Source organism: Theropithecus gelada, chromosome 5, assembly GCF_003255815.1.
Source record: "Theropithecus gelada isolate Dixy chromosome 5, Tgel_1.0, whole genome shotgun sequence".
Classification (NCBI taxonomy): Eukaryota; Metazoa; Chordata; class Mammalia; order Primates; family Cercopithecidae; genus Theropithecus; species Theropithecus gelada.
In genome coordinates, this window is record NC_037672.1 from 125,577,953 (window position 1) to 125,593,554 (window position 15,602).

The 15,602-nt window shown below is 41.0% G+C and overlaps 1 long non-coding RNA gene across 1 annotated transcript in view; it reads left to right on the top strand.

Annotated features, from left to right (window-relative positions):
* LOC112624925 overlaps positions 1-11,728 on the top strand; it is an 86,152-nt gene extending 74,424 nt beyond the window's left edge. The window contains exons 7-9 of the long non-coding RNA XR_003119488.1: positions 3,464-3,698; positions 8,100-8,241; positions 11,020-11,728. This is a non-coding gene — a long non-coding RNA (uncharacterized LOC112624925). The remainder of the gene's footprint in view (positions 1-3,463; positions 3,699-8,099; positions 8,242-11,019) is intronic.
* Positions 11,729-15,602: the final 3,874 nt, after the last annotated feature.

Genomic DNA, 15,602 nt, shown 5'->3' on the forward strand with positions numbered 1-15,602 from the left:
AGGTATATCTGCCTCATGAAAGGTATGTGTTTGTTTTTCCTTTCTATTCTCTGAAAGATTTTTGGATTATCTATTCCTTTAGCATATGGTAGAACAATCCTAAAAAACTTTTGGGCTGGTGTTTTTAATGGGTAGATTTTAATTACTGATTCAGTTTCTTCGGTTGTTCAATAGTTTATTCAGATTTTCTGTTTCTTTTTTGAGTTAGTTTTGCTTCTACATTTGTTTTGAAGAAATTGCCTGTTTTACGTATTTTCTAATTAATTTATAATATAGTTGTTCAAAGCGTTATTTCATGAATGTTAAATATCCACCATATTTGTAACTATGTCTTCTTTTGTTCACAGCACCTTTTTTTTTTTTTTTTTTTTTGTCTGAGTCCCACTCTGTCGCCCATGCTGGAGAGCAGTGGTGTGATCTTGGCTCACTGCAAACTCCACCTCCTGGGTTCAAGTGATTCTCTTGCCTCAGCCTCCTGAGTAGCTGTTCACAGAGCCTTTTATTCTTACTCTTCATTAAAAATCTTGCTAAAAGTTTGTCAATTTTCCACAAAACAAATTTAGGATTGTGATACTTTCTATTGTTTCATTGTCTTTAGTTTATTAATTTTCAGTCATATCTTTATCATTTTCTTCCCTCTATTCAACTTGCCTATCGTAGATAGGTTTTTTTTCCTTCTAATTTCTTGGGTTGTATGTTTGGTTCATTAATTTTCAACTCATTTATGTCAAATGCATGTATTTAAGATGATGAATTTTCCTTTAACTGTAATGATAGCTGCACCTCACACATTTTTACAAATAGTTTTAGTTATAACTCAGTACTAAATATTTTTTAATGTCTGTTATCATTTATTTCCTGTTTGATTAATGATTTACCTAAAAGCATTTTCAAAAACTTATTGCCGTAAATGTATTCAGTCTTTTTATTTGGCTAATAGCTTGAAACAAAGTTGAATAAGATCTTGCCTAGAGAAAAAGCATGTTTTTAAATCCCCAAATTTATGGAGTTCTTTTTGCTTTTTAAAAGATTATTGATTTATAACTTAATAGCATTATGGTTGATGACTTGGTATATATGATATCAGTTCTTTGCTATATGTTGAGATGTGCTTTGTGGCCTAAAATGTGGTCAGTTTCTGCAAATGTACAATGTGCACTTAAACAGAACATACATTCTTTTTTTGTTAGGTACGGAAATCCATATATGTCAATTTATATAAGTGGTTCCAATCCTTTAATGCCATAACATATATAGAAAATTCTAATATTTGTACAGCACAGTAGCATAAGTTGGAGTTTATTTGAAAATGTCTTGCAGGGCTTACTAAAATATTTATTGTACTTTTAAAAATGTTATATAATTATAAGGAAAAATAAGTATTAGATAAGATATTGTTAAATTTTTATAAGCCTAAATAAAACATTTTCAGAATTTTACTTGAGAAACTTATAAGGAAAAATAAGTATTAGATAAGATATTGTTAAATTTTTATAAGCCTAAATAAAACATTTTCAGAATTTTACTTGAGAACATAACTATTTTAATCAGATTTTATGTTTGAAGTAGCTATAGATCATTCCTGATTAAGATGTTTTAATAATGACCTTTTCTAATCTCTTCAAATTCATGGTGTTGAAAACCCAATGAAAATATTTGTCCAGATAAATTACCAAAATAATTTTACAATGTTTTAAAAACAATTCAAACTGTTGATATTATATAGGAAGCATCTAAAGCTCTTCCTTAATTTCACTAAGAAAATGTAATTTGAAATTTCTTGTGATAGAGCATGGTAGCTCTGTAACGTGCCCACTTGGCTAGTTGGACTGTGTCTCCCAGAAGCCCTTTCCCTGTGTATTTTCAGTCAGGATGGGCTTCAGCAGGCATTTTTGCATGAGATTTGGAGGGTAGAAGTGAAGCAGAAGCCATTCTGTTTTGTATGCTGGGAAGGTTGGAGCAGGGGTGTTTTAAGGCTCACATGTGTTGCTTTATCTTTCGGCTCATCTCATTTGCTTAGGGTAGCATCTGGACCTGGAACTGCTGCACCTTCCCCTGAATCTTCCTTTGCCTTCTCCAATTCCTGAGCCAAGTGTGTGTTTATGTGTTTAGCTCTGGGACAAAGGGCATTAGCATCTCCTGCAGGACACTCACTTCATCAAGGCTGGAGACAGCAAGAACTGACACTGGTTGCAGGCCATCCTTGTAGGTTACATCTTGACCTTAATCTCTCCTATTTATATGCACCTTGCTTGCTCTTGGGTTTCAAATCCAGCACTAGACACAAAAATAATAGCTTATTGGTGGCAGAGGCCGGGGAGGCTTTGGAGGGCGAGGCGGCTTCCGAGGAGGCAGAGGAGGAGGAGGTGACCACAAGCCACAAGGAAAGAAGACGAAGTTTGAATAGCTTCTGTCCCTCTGCTTTCCCTTTTCCATTTGAAAGAAAGGACTCTGGGGTTTTTACTGTTACCTGATCAATGACAGAGCCTTCTGAGGACATTCCAAGACAGTGTACAGTCCTGTGGTCTCCTTGGAAATCCGTCTAGTTAACATTTCAAGGGCAATACCTTATTGGTTTTGACTGGATATTCATATAAACTTTTTAAAGAGTTGAGTGATAGAGCTAACCCTTATCTGTAAGTTTTGAATTTATATTGTTTCATCCCATGTACAAAACCATTTTTTCCTACAAAAAAAAAAAATAATAATAATAGCTTAATAGAAACTGTTCAACCACGGCAAAGTGCGGTGGCTCACACCTGTAATCTCAGCGCTTTTGGAGGCCGAGGTAGGTGGATATTGACCGAGGTGGTCAAGAGTTCGAGACCAGCCTGGCTAACATGGCGAAACCCTGTCTCTTTACTAAAAATACAAAAAATTAGCTGGGCCTGGTGGTGGGCGCCTATAGTCCCAGCTACTCAGGAGGCTGAGGCAAGATAATCGCTTAAACCTCGGAGGCAGAGGTTGCAGTGAGCAGAGATTGCACCATTGCACTCTATTTAGCCTGGGGAAGAAGGGCAAAACTCCGTCTCAAAAAAAAAAAAGAAAAAAAAAAAAGAGAGAGACTATTTAATCAGCTTCCATAGTTGCATAAGGTAAAATCCTTGTCTGTCTATCTATCTATCTATCTATCATCTATTAATCATCTATCTTTTTCTCTATCTAGCTGTCTATTTGGATGTCTGGCCATTTTATCCCCAAAAAGTTCTTCTTCTCTGTCTGAACCCTGACTTATACGTAGGACAAATAAATTTCAAATCAAAATAAAATTTCACATACCAGGTATTTTAAAATTCTACTGAAATTCTACTATTAGAACAGTTACCTCTAGCTTGCAGGCCATTCAAGTGCATATTAGTCACAAACAGACAAAAGCATCAATGGTGGATTAAAGACAACTGCAAATTCTTTGATATTTCTCCCATTTAGAGGTGGGATCTACTTTCCCTTTTCTTGAATCTAGGCTGGCCTGTGACTGCTTTGGCCAATTGAATAGGGAAGAGTGATGCTGTGCTGTTTCCAGGCCTGTTCTTTAAAAGGACTTGGAAGCTTCTGCCTTGGCCTCTTGGTACCTGAGTTGCTGTATAAGAATCTGACTACCTTGCTGGAGAGACCTTGTGGAGAAGACTTGACCTTATATGCAGAGGTAGAGGAGCCTTGGTTAGTCCAGCCATCTAGCCATGCTGTCAAAATAGCAGGTATGTGGGAACAGCTGTCTTGATTCCTCCAGCCCAGCCCAGCCACCAACTGAATAATACCAAGTATATGTACCTCAAATGGAGCAAAAGAACTGCTCAGCTAAGTCCTGCCCAATGTCCTGACTCAGAAGATAATGAGAGATAATGAAATCATTGTTGTTTTAAGCCACTGTGTTTTGAGGTAGTTTATTACACAGCAATGGATAACAGAACATTATTTAATATATACATACGTAAAGACAGGTATTTGGGACCAATGCCTGGATTAGCACTTACCAGGAGTCCCCTTTCCGCATCTCTCCACCCCATGCTGCAGTTTGGGTTGTATTCCTTGCTCAGTCACCTGGAGCATCCATTCCCCTGGAGCTCCACGAACCCTTTGGACTCAGAGAGCAGGGATTTGCCCTGCAGTGCCTGCTGAAGTACATCTCCAGGAAGTAGAGCACCTTGGCCATGCACAGTGCATCTGGCAGAGCAGTGAGGGCTCCATTTTGCTCATTGCACTCAAGATCTCCAGGGACTGTGGGGTCCCCTGTCAGACCTTGCTCTGCTCCATCCTCTCTACAAGGAGCCTTGGATAAGGCTTCTAACATCCCGGAGGCTCCAGGCAGCCAGGCCCTGCCAGACTGCCCTGAGGGCCAAAGGGATTAATATCTCACAGCACATCTGTAAGTGATTCTTGGCATTCCAGGGAGTCTGGCACAACTGTGAGCAGCTCTGAATTAAATCAAGCTTCTTAATTTGTGCAGCTCAATTTTTTTTTTTTTTTTGTATTTTTGAGACGGAGTCTCGGTCTGTCGCCCAGGCTGGAGGGCAGTGGCATGATCTTGGCTCACTGCAAGCTCCGCCTCCTGGGTTCACCCCATTCTCCTGCCTCAGTCTCCCGAGTAGCTGGAACTACAGGCGCCCGCCACCACGACTGGCTCATTTTTTGTATTTTTAGTAGAGATGGGGTTTCACTGTGGTCTCAATTGCCTGACCTCGTGATCCGCCTGCCTCGGCCTCCCAAAGTGCTGGGATTACAGGCATGAGCCACTGCGCCCGGCCAGCTCAAATTTTTAAAATTCTTACTAATTTTTTATTTGCTAGATCACCCCCTTTCTGTCTTGTCTTTTATTATCTATTTAATCCTATCCTTTTTTTGAAATCCTAACTTAGTCATTATTGTTGTACTAATCAGCTGCCTTTGCTTTCAGATCCATTTCCTGCCCTTGTCTTACTCTACTCTGTATTACAGCCAACCACATTTCCAGGCTCCCTTGTCCTCTGCTATCTAGGTGAGTTTTGTCAGTGGAAGACATTGGTGGAAGGTTGGATGCTTCTTCTAGCATCTCTGGTGGTGTCTGTGTCTCCTCCATGATTTCAGCTCCCACTGGGTGTCACTCACTTCGTGGTTTTAGTGCTTGCCCAATGGCCTGGCTTCTGAGCCCTGCTTCTGCAGCCCAGGGAGAGTAGCAGCAGCCTGCTGTTTCAGTGTCTGGGTTGTCACTCTATTCCTGTTTGACTTATCTGTGCTTCCATGACCCATGTAAGTCATTAAATTCCCTCTGTCAGAAAGACTTAGGTTCCTGTTTCATGACTGGATGCTGACTGATAATGTTATTATTATTGTAACTATTATCGTTGTTATTGTTTCTATTATTTTATACTGTCAATGTCTGTTTAAATTTACCCATGTGTTTTCAAATTACTTTGATCACCTTGCATTTTGCATTCCACTTCTTTGCTTTTGGTTAAAGTTTTCTTCTTTTTGCAACATATCCTTAGTATTTACTTCTGTAAGGGTGTGTGTTTTAGATAACTTACAGATTCAAAATTTTAAAATATGAGTTTTTGTCATTTACTTAAGATCTGTATGCAAGAAGGAATGAAAAAGATGAACAGGTAGAGGCAAGGACTACCTACCACAACTCAGGTCGATATTAATTTTATGATTTAATTAATTCCATAAATTCTCTTTTCTATATGAATACAAGGTTCCTCCCTCCGTGTACTCACACATCTACCTCTTCTAGAAGTTGCCTTGGTATCCACAAAGAAGTTGAAGTGGTCCAGTACTCATAAGCCAACAAACTTCAAAGGAGAGTCAAATGTCCATTTTCAAAACAAGAGTATTGAAGAGTTGAAATAAACACACAAAAAGAGATTCAAATGTACATCTTAAAAGGAAGAGGAGATACTTTGAAGAAGCAGGGGAATGTGACGTTGAAAGTCTCTGAAGAGGTTATGATAGTAGTTTAAGGGAGTAGAACATTAAAACATTTTTGTCTGTTCAATCTTAATTTTTAAAAATGATAGCATAGAGTTTGGCCAATTATGGAGGGGCAGATTTCGTCATTGTCAATGAGCAGTAAGCTTCCTTGGTTTTTTATTTGGGAAGTGTATTTATTTTACTTTCACTTTTGAATGAGATTTAGCTGATGCAATGGACTGAATTGTGTTCCTCCAGAATTTGTATGTTGAAGCTCTAATGGCAAATGTTACAGTATTTGGAGACAGGGCCTTTAAAGAGGTAATTAAGGTTAACTAAGGTCATAAGGATAGAGACTAACCCAATGTCACTGTCCTTATAAGAAGAGAAACCTGGCTGGCACCGTGGCTCACGCCTGTAATCCCAGCGCTTTGGGAGGCCGAGGCGGGCGGATCACGAGGTCAGGAGATCGAGAACGTACTGGCTAGCACAGTGAAACCCCGTCTCTACTAAAAATACAAAAAATTGGACGGGCGTGCTGGTGGGCACCTGTAGTCCCAGCTGCTGGGGAGGCTGAGGCGGGAGAATGGCGTGGGCACGGGAGGCGGAGCTTGCAGTGAGCCAAGATCGCTCCACTGCACTCCAGTCTGGGCGACAGAGAGAGACTCCGTCTTAAAAAAAAAAAAAAAGAGAACCCCGGGATGCGTTTGCACAGAGAAAAGGCCACAGGAAGATACTGCAAGAAGAGGGTGCTCTGCAAGTCAAGGAGAAACCAAACCTAACACTTTGATCTTTGACTTCTGGGCTCCATAACTGTGAAAAATAAGCTTCTGTTGTTTAAGCCACCTAGTTTGAGGTATTTTGTTATGGCAGCCCTAGAAAACTAAATACAGCTGGGTATAGAATTCTAGGTTGATGATTTTCCTTTTATAGTATTTTTATAGTATTTTGAGATGTGTGTCTTCGAAGTTCTGCAGTTGCATTATATTGTGGCTTGCTTTGGATTTGTTTCGTTTAAGCTTTATTTATCCTTCCTGGAATTCATTACAATTTTTGAACTTCACGATTCAAGTGTTTTAATCATGGATGAAAACATTTCAACCATTATCTCTTCAAGTATTGCCCCCGTCTTATTTTCCTCTATTTCGCATTCTTGGAATTAAATCTGTTGGTCCTCCTCATTGCGTCTTCCATGTCCCTTAAGCTTCCATGTTTTCCAGATCTTTATATCTCTGTGTCTATTGAGTAATGTCCTAAAATCTGTTTTCCAGTTTATAAATTCTCTTGCTGTATCTACTCATTTAAGTTTTTAATTTCCTTGACATATACCTATGTGAATGGGTGGGTTTTTACTTAGACTACCTTTTCATGTAGAATATGTTGACTACCTTTTCATGTAGAACATAGCTTCTATGCAAGGTTCTCAATTCCAATTTCCTGCCCACTTGGGCCAAATGCTTACTTTATGTTTCTACATGAGCATGAAATCCCAAGCCCTTGGGTGAACAGAATCAATAATCACCGGTCCGGCACGGTGACTCACGCCTGTAATCTCAGCACTTTGGGAGGCTGAGACCAGCCTGGCCAACATGGTGAAATCTTGTCTCTACTAAAAATCAAAAAAAAAAAAAAAAAGTAAATAAATAAAATTAGCCCAGAGTGGTGGCATGCGCCTGTAATCCCAACTACTTGCGAGGCTGAGGCAAGAGAATCGCTTGAACCCAGCAGGTGGAGGTTGCAGTGAGCTGAGATCGCCCCACTGCACTCCAACCTGGGTGACAAAGCGAGACTCCATCTCAAAAAAATAACAATAAATAATAATAATTACCCCTCCACCTCCACAGCACAGCTACGTCATGAACTGACACCTTGAAACTTTGTTCTGTTTTCAATTATCTCTTGGTTTCTGATGCCTGGGCATTTCTTTTTCTTTCTTGAGAGCTTAAGCATGAATATAAAACATTTCAAATTTTATATTTTATCCAGTATTTCTAGTTTTTTAATAGTGAGATTTATCTTACTCTCTCATTTTATTAAAACAGAAAGTCTTGAGTAACATTTTAAAACTGAGAAAAAAAGTCTCATTATTAGTTTTAGAAAAAGCGAGACAATCTGTGTTGTTCTGGCACCAAGACAAAGTTCCAGAAGATTCTCTCTTGATCCTTAAACAGCATAGAAAAACCAGGTAAGTTGACTATGTTCATGTTTAGGCGTATGATGGCCAATGGATCCAAAACCTACCCTATATCTACATCTTGGTAGCCACATTAATCTGACATCTGACAGCAAGAGTAATGATTGGGTTCACTGGAAATCTTTGTGAAGTACAAGTGAAGTCCTTGTGGAGTCAGAGTGAGTGTCAGAACTTTGAGTTCTAGTCGTGGCTCTAGACTGATTCAAAAGGTCAGGGCCTAATCAATTTACTCGTTAACTTATAATCATAATTAATTAGATTTTATTAATATGAGAATAAAAGAATTGTTCAGCACCTACTAAGCCAAATCCTAGTGATATGGAGAAGCAGATAAAAGTTGCTGCTCTCAAAGAACACAGTTCAGTAATAGGAGACTGGCTTGAAATCATCTATCCTACAAGTGAAATTTTGATGGATTTTTGTTGAGGTACAAAGGATGGAGCGGTCAGTTGAATCTTGCAGGGGGTACTATAATCAGAAAGTTCCAAGAGTAGTAAATGAGAATTCTGGAGGCCTAAGATCTTGCCATCAGATTTGTAGAAGGATATTTAAGGTGTGCAGGCTCCTCCATGAGTAGCCCCAATGCCTTGGGTAGAATGGATACAAAGGTACGGACTTTTTGCATCCTTCACAGGATATCAGGAGGCTTAGAGCAATATCTGCAAAATGTTGGCAATTGCTGAAATGCAGCCCTACAGCATCCATGGGGTCTTGCCCTTCTTCAACCATTCAGTAAATAGCACTCAGTAGAAATTCTGGCTGAGGATACTTGTTTTCAAAACAACAGCCCTGAGCCAACCTTCTTAAGTAGTTCCATATGCTTTTATGGAGAGTTTATGGATTGTGGCCTTTGGAATTCTTTTGTTTATCACTGGGAATTCAAGTCCTGAAAGCTGCTAACTAACCATGAGGTCCGCTGGTTATACAAGCTGTTGGACCTCTTAAGGACTTTGACATAAGGACCACTTTCTGTGAAATAAGAATTAGTGGTTTAAAAAGAGTGTACTTAACAGTATCATGTAAGTATCAGATTCTGTATGTCATTACTAGCCAGGGTTTTTTTTAAAAAACTGGACTGTGCTGCCTTGTGTGTACATTTAAATGAGGCCCTTAAAGGGAAATCTGAGCAATGTCTTCAAACAAAGACTTATAATCAGAGGGGTCTTTTTTTTTTTTTTTAAAATGAATAACTATCTTCAGCAGACCTAAAATCAGGATGGAAAGGTGGGTACTTCCTCACCTGGGCCCCAAAGCAGGGCCCTTCAAAATACTGAAGGTCCAGCATTCCCCGGGCAATTCTTCCTCCATCTCTGTCCTCCCCACCGCCGTCAATGCCCAGCTTGCAGTGATATTCTTTTACCCTTTACTAATCTAATGCCAAACACATGTAGGTTCTATCCTGTTTCCAGGAAAGAGGTTTCCATGAATTGCCTCATCAGCCTTACTAATAGCTACAATATATGGAGGACTTTGTGCCCAGCACTCGATTCCTTTCATACTTGATGTCTTTTCATCCTTTCTTCACAATAGCCCCATGAGGTGGGTGGTATAATTATTTCTTATTTTACAGATAAGGAAACCAAAGCTCAGAAAGTCTGAGCAATTTGCTTAAAGTTACTTAACAGCTATATTAGCCTACTACTTATAATTCGACTACCTGTGTCCAAGGCTACATAAATTCAGGTCGCCCGACTCAAAGCTCTTAGTCAACATGCTAGCCTCCTTCTCACTCTCTCATAGGAAAAATCTATATGTTTCTTATGAGATCTAGCTTGATCTCTAAGTCTCCATTCCAGCTTGGAAGAACTATGGTTCTTCTGCAATGTCAGTTGTGTAGCTGTTCATGCTGTTTTCATGTAAAACAACGTAAGAAAGAGGCTGATAATCTCCCTCCATGAAACAGTTCTTCACACATTTAAAATCATCCATGGCTGATCATAAATGCTTCTCCAGAGAGTGAACGGTCATGGCTGGTGCGGAAGGGTAACACTCTGCAAAGGCGGATGTGAGACCTGGCAGCTCTGCCTGTGTACATATAGCTTAGGGCTGACCAGTGAGTCAGCAGAAGTGAGCAGACAATACTGCATTGAGTTTTAACATGATGAGTCAGCCTTGCTATCTGGCCAGCTTCAGTGCAACCCCCTGAAGTTTTAACAGAATATTAATTGCCTTTTCACTTCCCGTTCCACACAGCTGGGTGGGATTGCTACCAGCCACACTGTTGAGAAGTTACACATTTTAGCCCAGCCTAGAAAGGTTTCCTGTGGTGGGTGAAATGACAACATGCACAAAGGTCAAACTCCAGATGTGGGAATCTGACCTTTCCTCCTCTTGGGGAAAACATTGCCTCGTTATAATCTGAAAAGATTTTTGTACAGGTTTAAGGCTAGAGTCTACTGAAAGATCCAAACTCCTCTAACATAGAGGATGCCAGCCTGTTTCATGTAAATTTATCCAAGACTTTGAGACCACCTACAAAATTCCTGAGCCAAGGGACCAGAGGATGTAGGTGAATGTTTACGCATTTCTGAAGCAGGGAGCTAGACCTAGAAGTTGCTGCTTGCTCCTAGAAGTTGGAAGGCATTTCAAGATAAGGAATGAGTTGTTTCTGGATTGATGCCTTCACTGGCTAGAAATGCCAGTGGGTGGTGGAAAGAGTACATGGCAGGATGATAAGGAGTTTCACATTAAGTCATTCATTTATTCATCTGTGTATTCATTTTATAAAAATTCATATCAGATTTGCAAAATTCACTCACAATACACTCAGAGATGATAAAAAATGTAACTTAATTCTTTTTATTAACTGGTGGAATATTTCTCTCAAATTTCCACCACTGGACCCCAGAGTGGGAATTAAATTTTAGCCCAATCTCGTAAACTTAGTTCCAATGTAATTATTCAGGTTGAGCTAAAAGTTTCTTTTCATCTTTCAGGTTTCCTCTCCATGCCTCTACTCCTATGCAATTTGACCTCTGAGTATGCAGCTGGTGATAGATGGAAACCCTTGTTCATAAACTTTGTGGCACTGTTGGCAGGAATGAGGGGACTTCTGGATCCTCACTGGTCACTGTGGCAGAGTGGCTGGTGTTGTCTGCTCCCTAGACAGGAACCCACTGAAGAATCTGACATTTTTTGATATGCTGGCATTCATTGTTACAACCCGTCACCATCCCAGCCATCAATCCAGGCCATGGGGTCCATGTCCATGGTGGGAAGGAGGAGGAGGAAGCTGGCTTTGTTCTGACCTTGGGCTTCTGCTGCTCCACCAGTACTTTCTGTGGGGGAAATAGGTAAGGAAATGGCTGTTCAGAGGAGAAGATGTATCAGTAAACTTTTGCTACAGTGATGCTGCAAAACAAACCATCAGTGACTTTCAGTGGCACATAGCAATAAACATTTATTTAGCTCAGTGATTGACAATCTTTTTTTTTGAAAAGGGCCAAATAGTGAATATTTTAGATGTTTCAGGCCATACAGTCTCTGAACTCTGGCCTTGTAGCACAATAGTAGCCTTAGATGCTATGCAAATGGAGGAGCATGACTGTGTTCCAATAAAACTTTATTTATGGACACTAAAATTGGAATTTCATGGAATTTTTATATGTTAAGAAATATTACTCTTTGATTTTTTTCAACCACGAAGTTGAATGGTCTGTGAGTTTTTTTCACAAGTCATACAAAAACAGATGGTGGGCCAGACTTGGCCCATGGTCATAGTTGGCTGAACCTTGATTTAGCTCATGAATCTGTTCTGGGTTGGGCTCGGCTGCTCTACGCTGCACTCATCTGCAGTCAGCTGTGAGTTGGCTAGGCAGCTCTGCTGGTGGTGCCAGGGCTCATTCACATGTATGGAGATTGTTTGCCATTGGCTGATCCACAGTAGCCTTGGCTGGGATGGCTGTGGCACGTCGGCTCTGCCGTGTGAGTAGCCAGCAGGTCAGCTTGAGGATGCTCTCTTAGTGGTGGAGACACGTGAGTCTAAGTGGAAATGTGCAAGCACTTTCAGAATTGCCTGAATTATGTTTGCCAACATCCCACGAGACAAAATCGGTCACCAGACTAAAGTCACAGTTGGGTGATTTGGGGCAGAATGCCCCTCCCAGAGTGAGAGGGCACTGCCAAGGTACATGGCAAAAGTGATGGATGTTCTGGAGCCATTAAGACACTCAACCCACCAAACGACCTAAATTGGGGATAATTTTTGTTTGTTTGTTTGTTTGAGATAGGGTTTTACTCTGTCACCCAGGATGGAGTGCAGTGGTATAAACATGACTCACTGCAGCCTCAACCTCCCAGGTTCAAGTGATCCTCCTGCTTCAGCCTCCCAAAGTGCTGGGATTATCAGCATGAGCCACCACACCCAGCCAGTTATTTTATATTTTACTTTTTGTTTTCTTAGAGATAAGGTCTTTACTCTGTCACTTGGACAGGAGTGTAGCAGCACCATATTAGCTCACTGCAGCCTCAAAATTCAGCACTGAAGTGATCCTCCTGCCTCACCCTCCTCAGTAGCTGGGACTACAGGTATGTGCTACCACACCAGCTCAGTTTTTAAGTGTTTTGTAGAGTTGGGGGTCTCACTGTTTGCCCAGGCTGATCTCAAATTCCTGGGCTCCAGTGATCCTCCCACCTCAACCTCCCACAGTGCTAGGATTACAGATGTTAGCCACCTTGCCCAGCCGAAAATTTAAAAAATATTCTACTTGTGATTCTTTCTCATGGTGTGATGCTAGACTGGCTGCGGTATGATTGTGAAACATGTAAGTGGGGAACACAGACATGGTGAAACAAATAAGTGTGATCAGAGAGAGGGAGGTGTGTGTGCAAAGGCACAGAGGCAAGAAAGAGCTCTTTGGTGAGACAGTGCTAGGTGGAGTGAGTATAATGATTGGAGAGGAGAGTAGGGAAAAGCGGGCAGACCTCAGAGTGGATCTGATAAAACTCAGTAATATTTTGGATGCAGTGGGCTAGGTAGTGTCCAAAGAAGCAGCCATTTGAGAGTGAGCAAAAATGATCCTGGTTTAAACACCTTAGCAGTAGTGGCCCTGTGGTGGAGATGTGCAAGGCACTGGGCTGTCCGCCTCCTTTGTCTGTACGGTGAAGGAAGGGGTGAGGAAGAGCACTCAGAGTGCACAGATGGATTCTCAATTCAGGGTGAAACAGGATTTTAGATCCAGTTTCCTGTTATAGTGGTTTTAGAGCAAAGAATCAGGGACTCTGCTATTTTCTGGTATAAAATGAGAGCAGCCATATACTTCCTATGCCCTTGAATCAAGATCAGACAATTCCAGGGAAGAGCTAAGCTTTAACCTTTGACCTCTAGGGTAAAGTTTTTCTTTCTCCCTCCCTCTTTTCCTCCTTCCTCTCTTCCTCTCCACCTCCTCTTTTTTGTTTACGTTTTGAGCTGAGTAAGAGGCGAAAATGGGGCCTGATATACTACAAACTCCAACTAGAGTCCTTGGCATCATGGAAAATTCCTCAACTTGTTTTACAAAGGTTGGCTGCACCCTGAGATTCCATTGTTTCAAAGTGGAGTCATGTATATGACATAGGTTTTGCATTAGGACTCTGGGGGATTTTGCTTATGAAACAAAATGTGCAATCTGCTTAGTTTCCCAGTGGCAAAGCAGAAAACTAGATCTATTTGTTACAGAACTTTACGCTTCGGTTTTCCCTCATAATTACAGGTGTGCCTTTGAAGCTCACTGCAGCAAATTCAATGAGACCTTACAGTTTAAAATGAAAATAAAATATTTTTAGAATGAAGCATCATAGGTTTAAGAATAGAATATTTTAAAAACGCAAAAAACAAGAAGTTCAATGTGTGTATTACCTAACTGTTAATGGGTTTCCCTTTTCCTTATCTCCTAAGTCCTGCTGTCCAAGATCCCTTGATTCTTTGCCTAGAATCAATGATGTCATTCAAAGGGAATGTTTGGAGGCACTGTCCTAGCTCACCCCCAGCATTTCAGATGTCATTAGCATCACTAGGAAAACAGACTTGAAACCAGGTTCAAGAAGAATAATGATCTGCATTTTGTTTTTATAGTTTGCTGTCTTCCCCTCTAGATTATCTAGTTTAAAAAGGAACTTTCATCATCCTTGAACTTCTATGTTGATCAGACATTTTGTCCCTATTATTTCCTCTTTCTTCACATTACATCAATGAGAGAGTCGAGAATAGGTGTGAAAGAAGTCAGGTTATGAGCTAACAGGATACTGGGGAGTGATACATTAACTCTAGAGGCGGTCAATTCTGTGGAAGATGCTATTGATGCTGAGTGCGTCTGCCTAGGTGGTCTCATCCAGAGCTTTCCATGCCACAAATATGCTGCTGACTCCTCAGTTGCTATTTCTTTTTATGCCTTAGATCTGTATATTCCAACCATTGCCTGACATCATGAGACTGCATGTCTAACAGTCAACCTCAAACTCTGTGGCTAAAAGAGGTTCTGTACTCACCTGACCCCATCTCTACCCTCCGCAGATTAGTAAATAGCACCACCATCCACTCAGCTACTTGCTGGAAATCCTTGGATTCACCTGCATCCCTTCATCCCTTCATTTCATACCTCACCTGCAATCCATCAGCAGGTCCTGCAGCTGCACACGGTATCCCAAGCTGATGACTTCTCAGCACCTTCTGGCTGCAGCCCAGCCGAGGCATGTAGCATCATTCTCACTGGCCTCTCTGCTTCCCCCATAGCCAATCTTTGGACCACAGCTGGACACATTTTTTTCAATGAGTGAAGATCAACCTACTCCCCTGCTTCAGCTCCTTTTATGTTTTCTTTTTCTCACTTAGAATGTAAGCTTCTTACCCAAGGCTACAAGGACACACAACTCAATCTTCCTCCCGTTCCCCGCTCAGCCTCTATCTCTACTAACACTCTCTGTTCCTTGACCTTCCAAATGTACCCTGTCTCAGGGATTTTGCTCTTGCTGCTTGAAATGTTCTTTGAGAAGGTCCCTGCCTTTTTTCTCAGTATTCAGGTGCCAGCTCAAATATCAGATCCTCAGAGAGTCCTTCTCAGATTATCCTAGCAGGAGCAATAATATTGTCCCTCCTCCACTCTCTGTTTCTTGTTTGTTTTGTTTTGTTTTTTGGTTTTGGTTTTGTTTTTGAGATGGAGTCTCTCTCTGTCACCCAGACTGGACTGCAGTGGGGTGATCTTGGCTCACCGCAACCTCTGCCTCCAGGATTCAAGTGATTCTCCTGCCTCAGCCTCCTGAGTAGCTGGGATTACAGGTGCACACCACTGCTCCTGGCTAATTTTTGTATTTTTAGTAGAGACAGGGTTTCACCATGTTGGCCAGGCTGGTCTCAAACTCCTGACCTCAGGTGATCTGCCCACCTCGGCCTCCCAATGTGCTGGGATTATGGGTGTGAGCCACCGCACCTGGCGTCTGTCTGTTTTAATGATTATTTTCTTCTTCACGCTAAAAATTCTTCAAAATACCTGCGTGTTTATTGTCTGTCTTCCCTACTAGAATGTAAACTTCTTGCAGACATGGA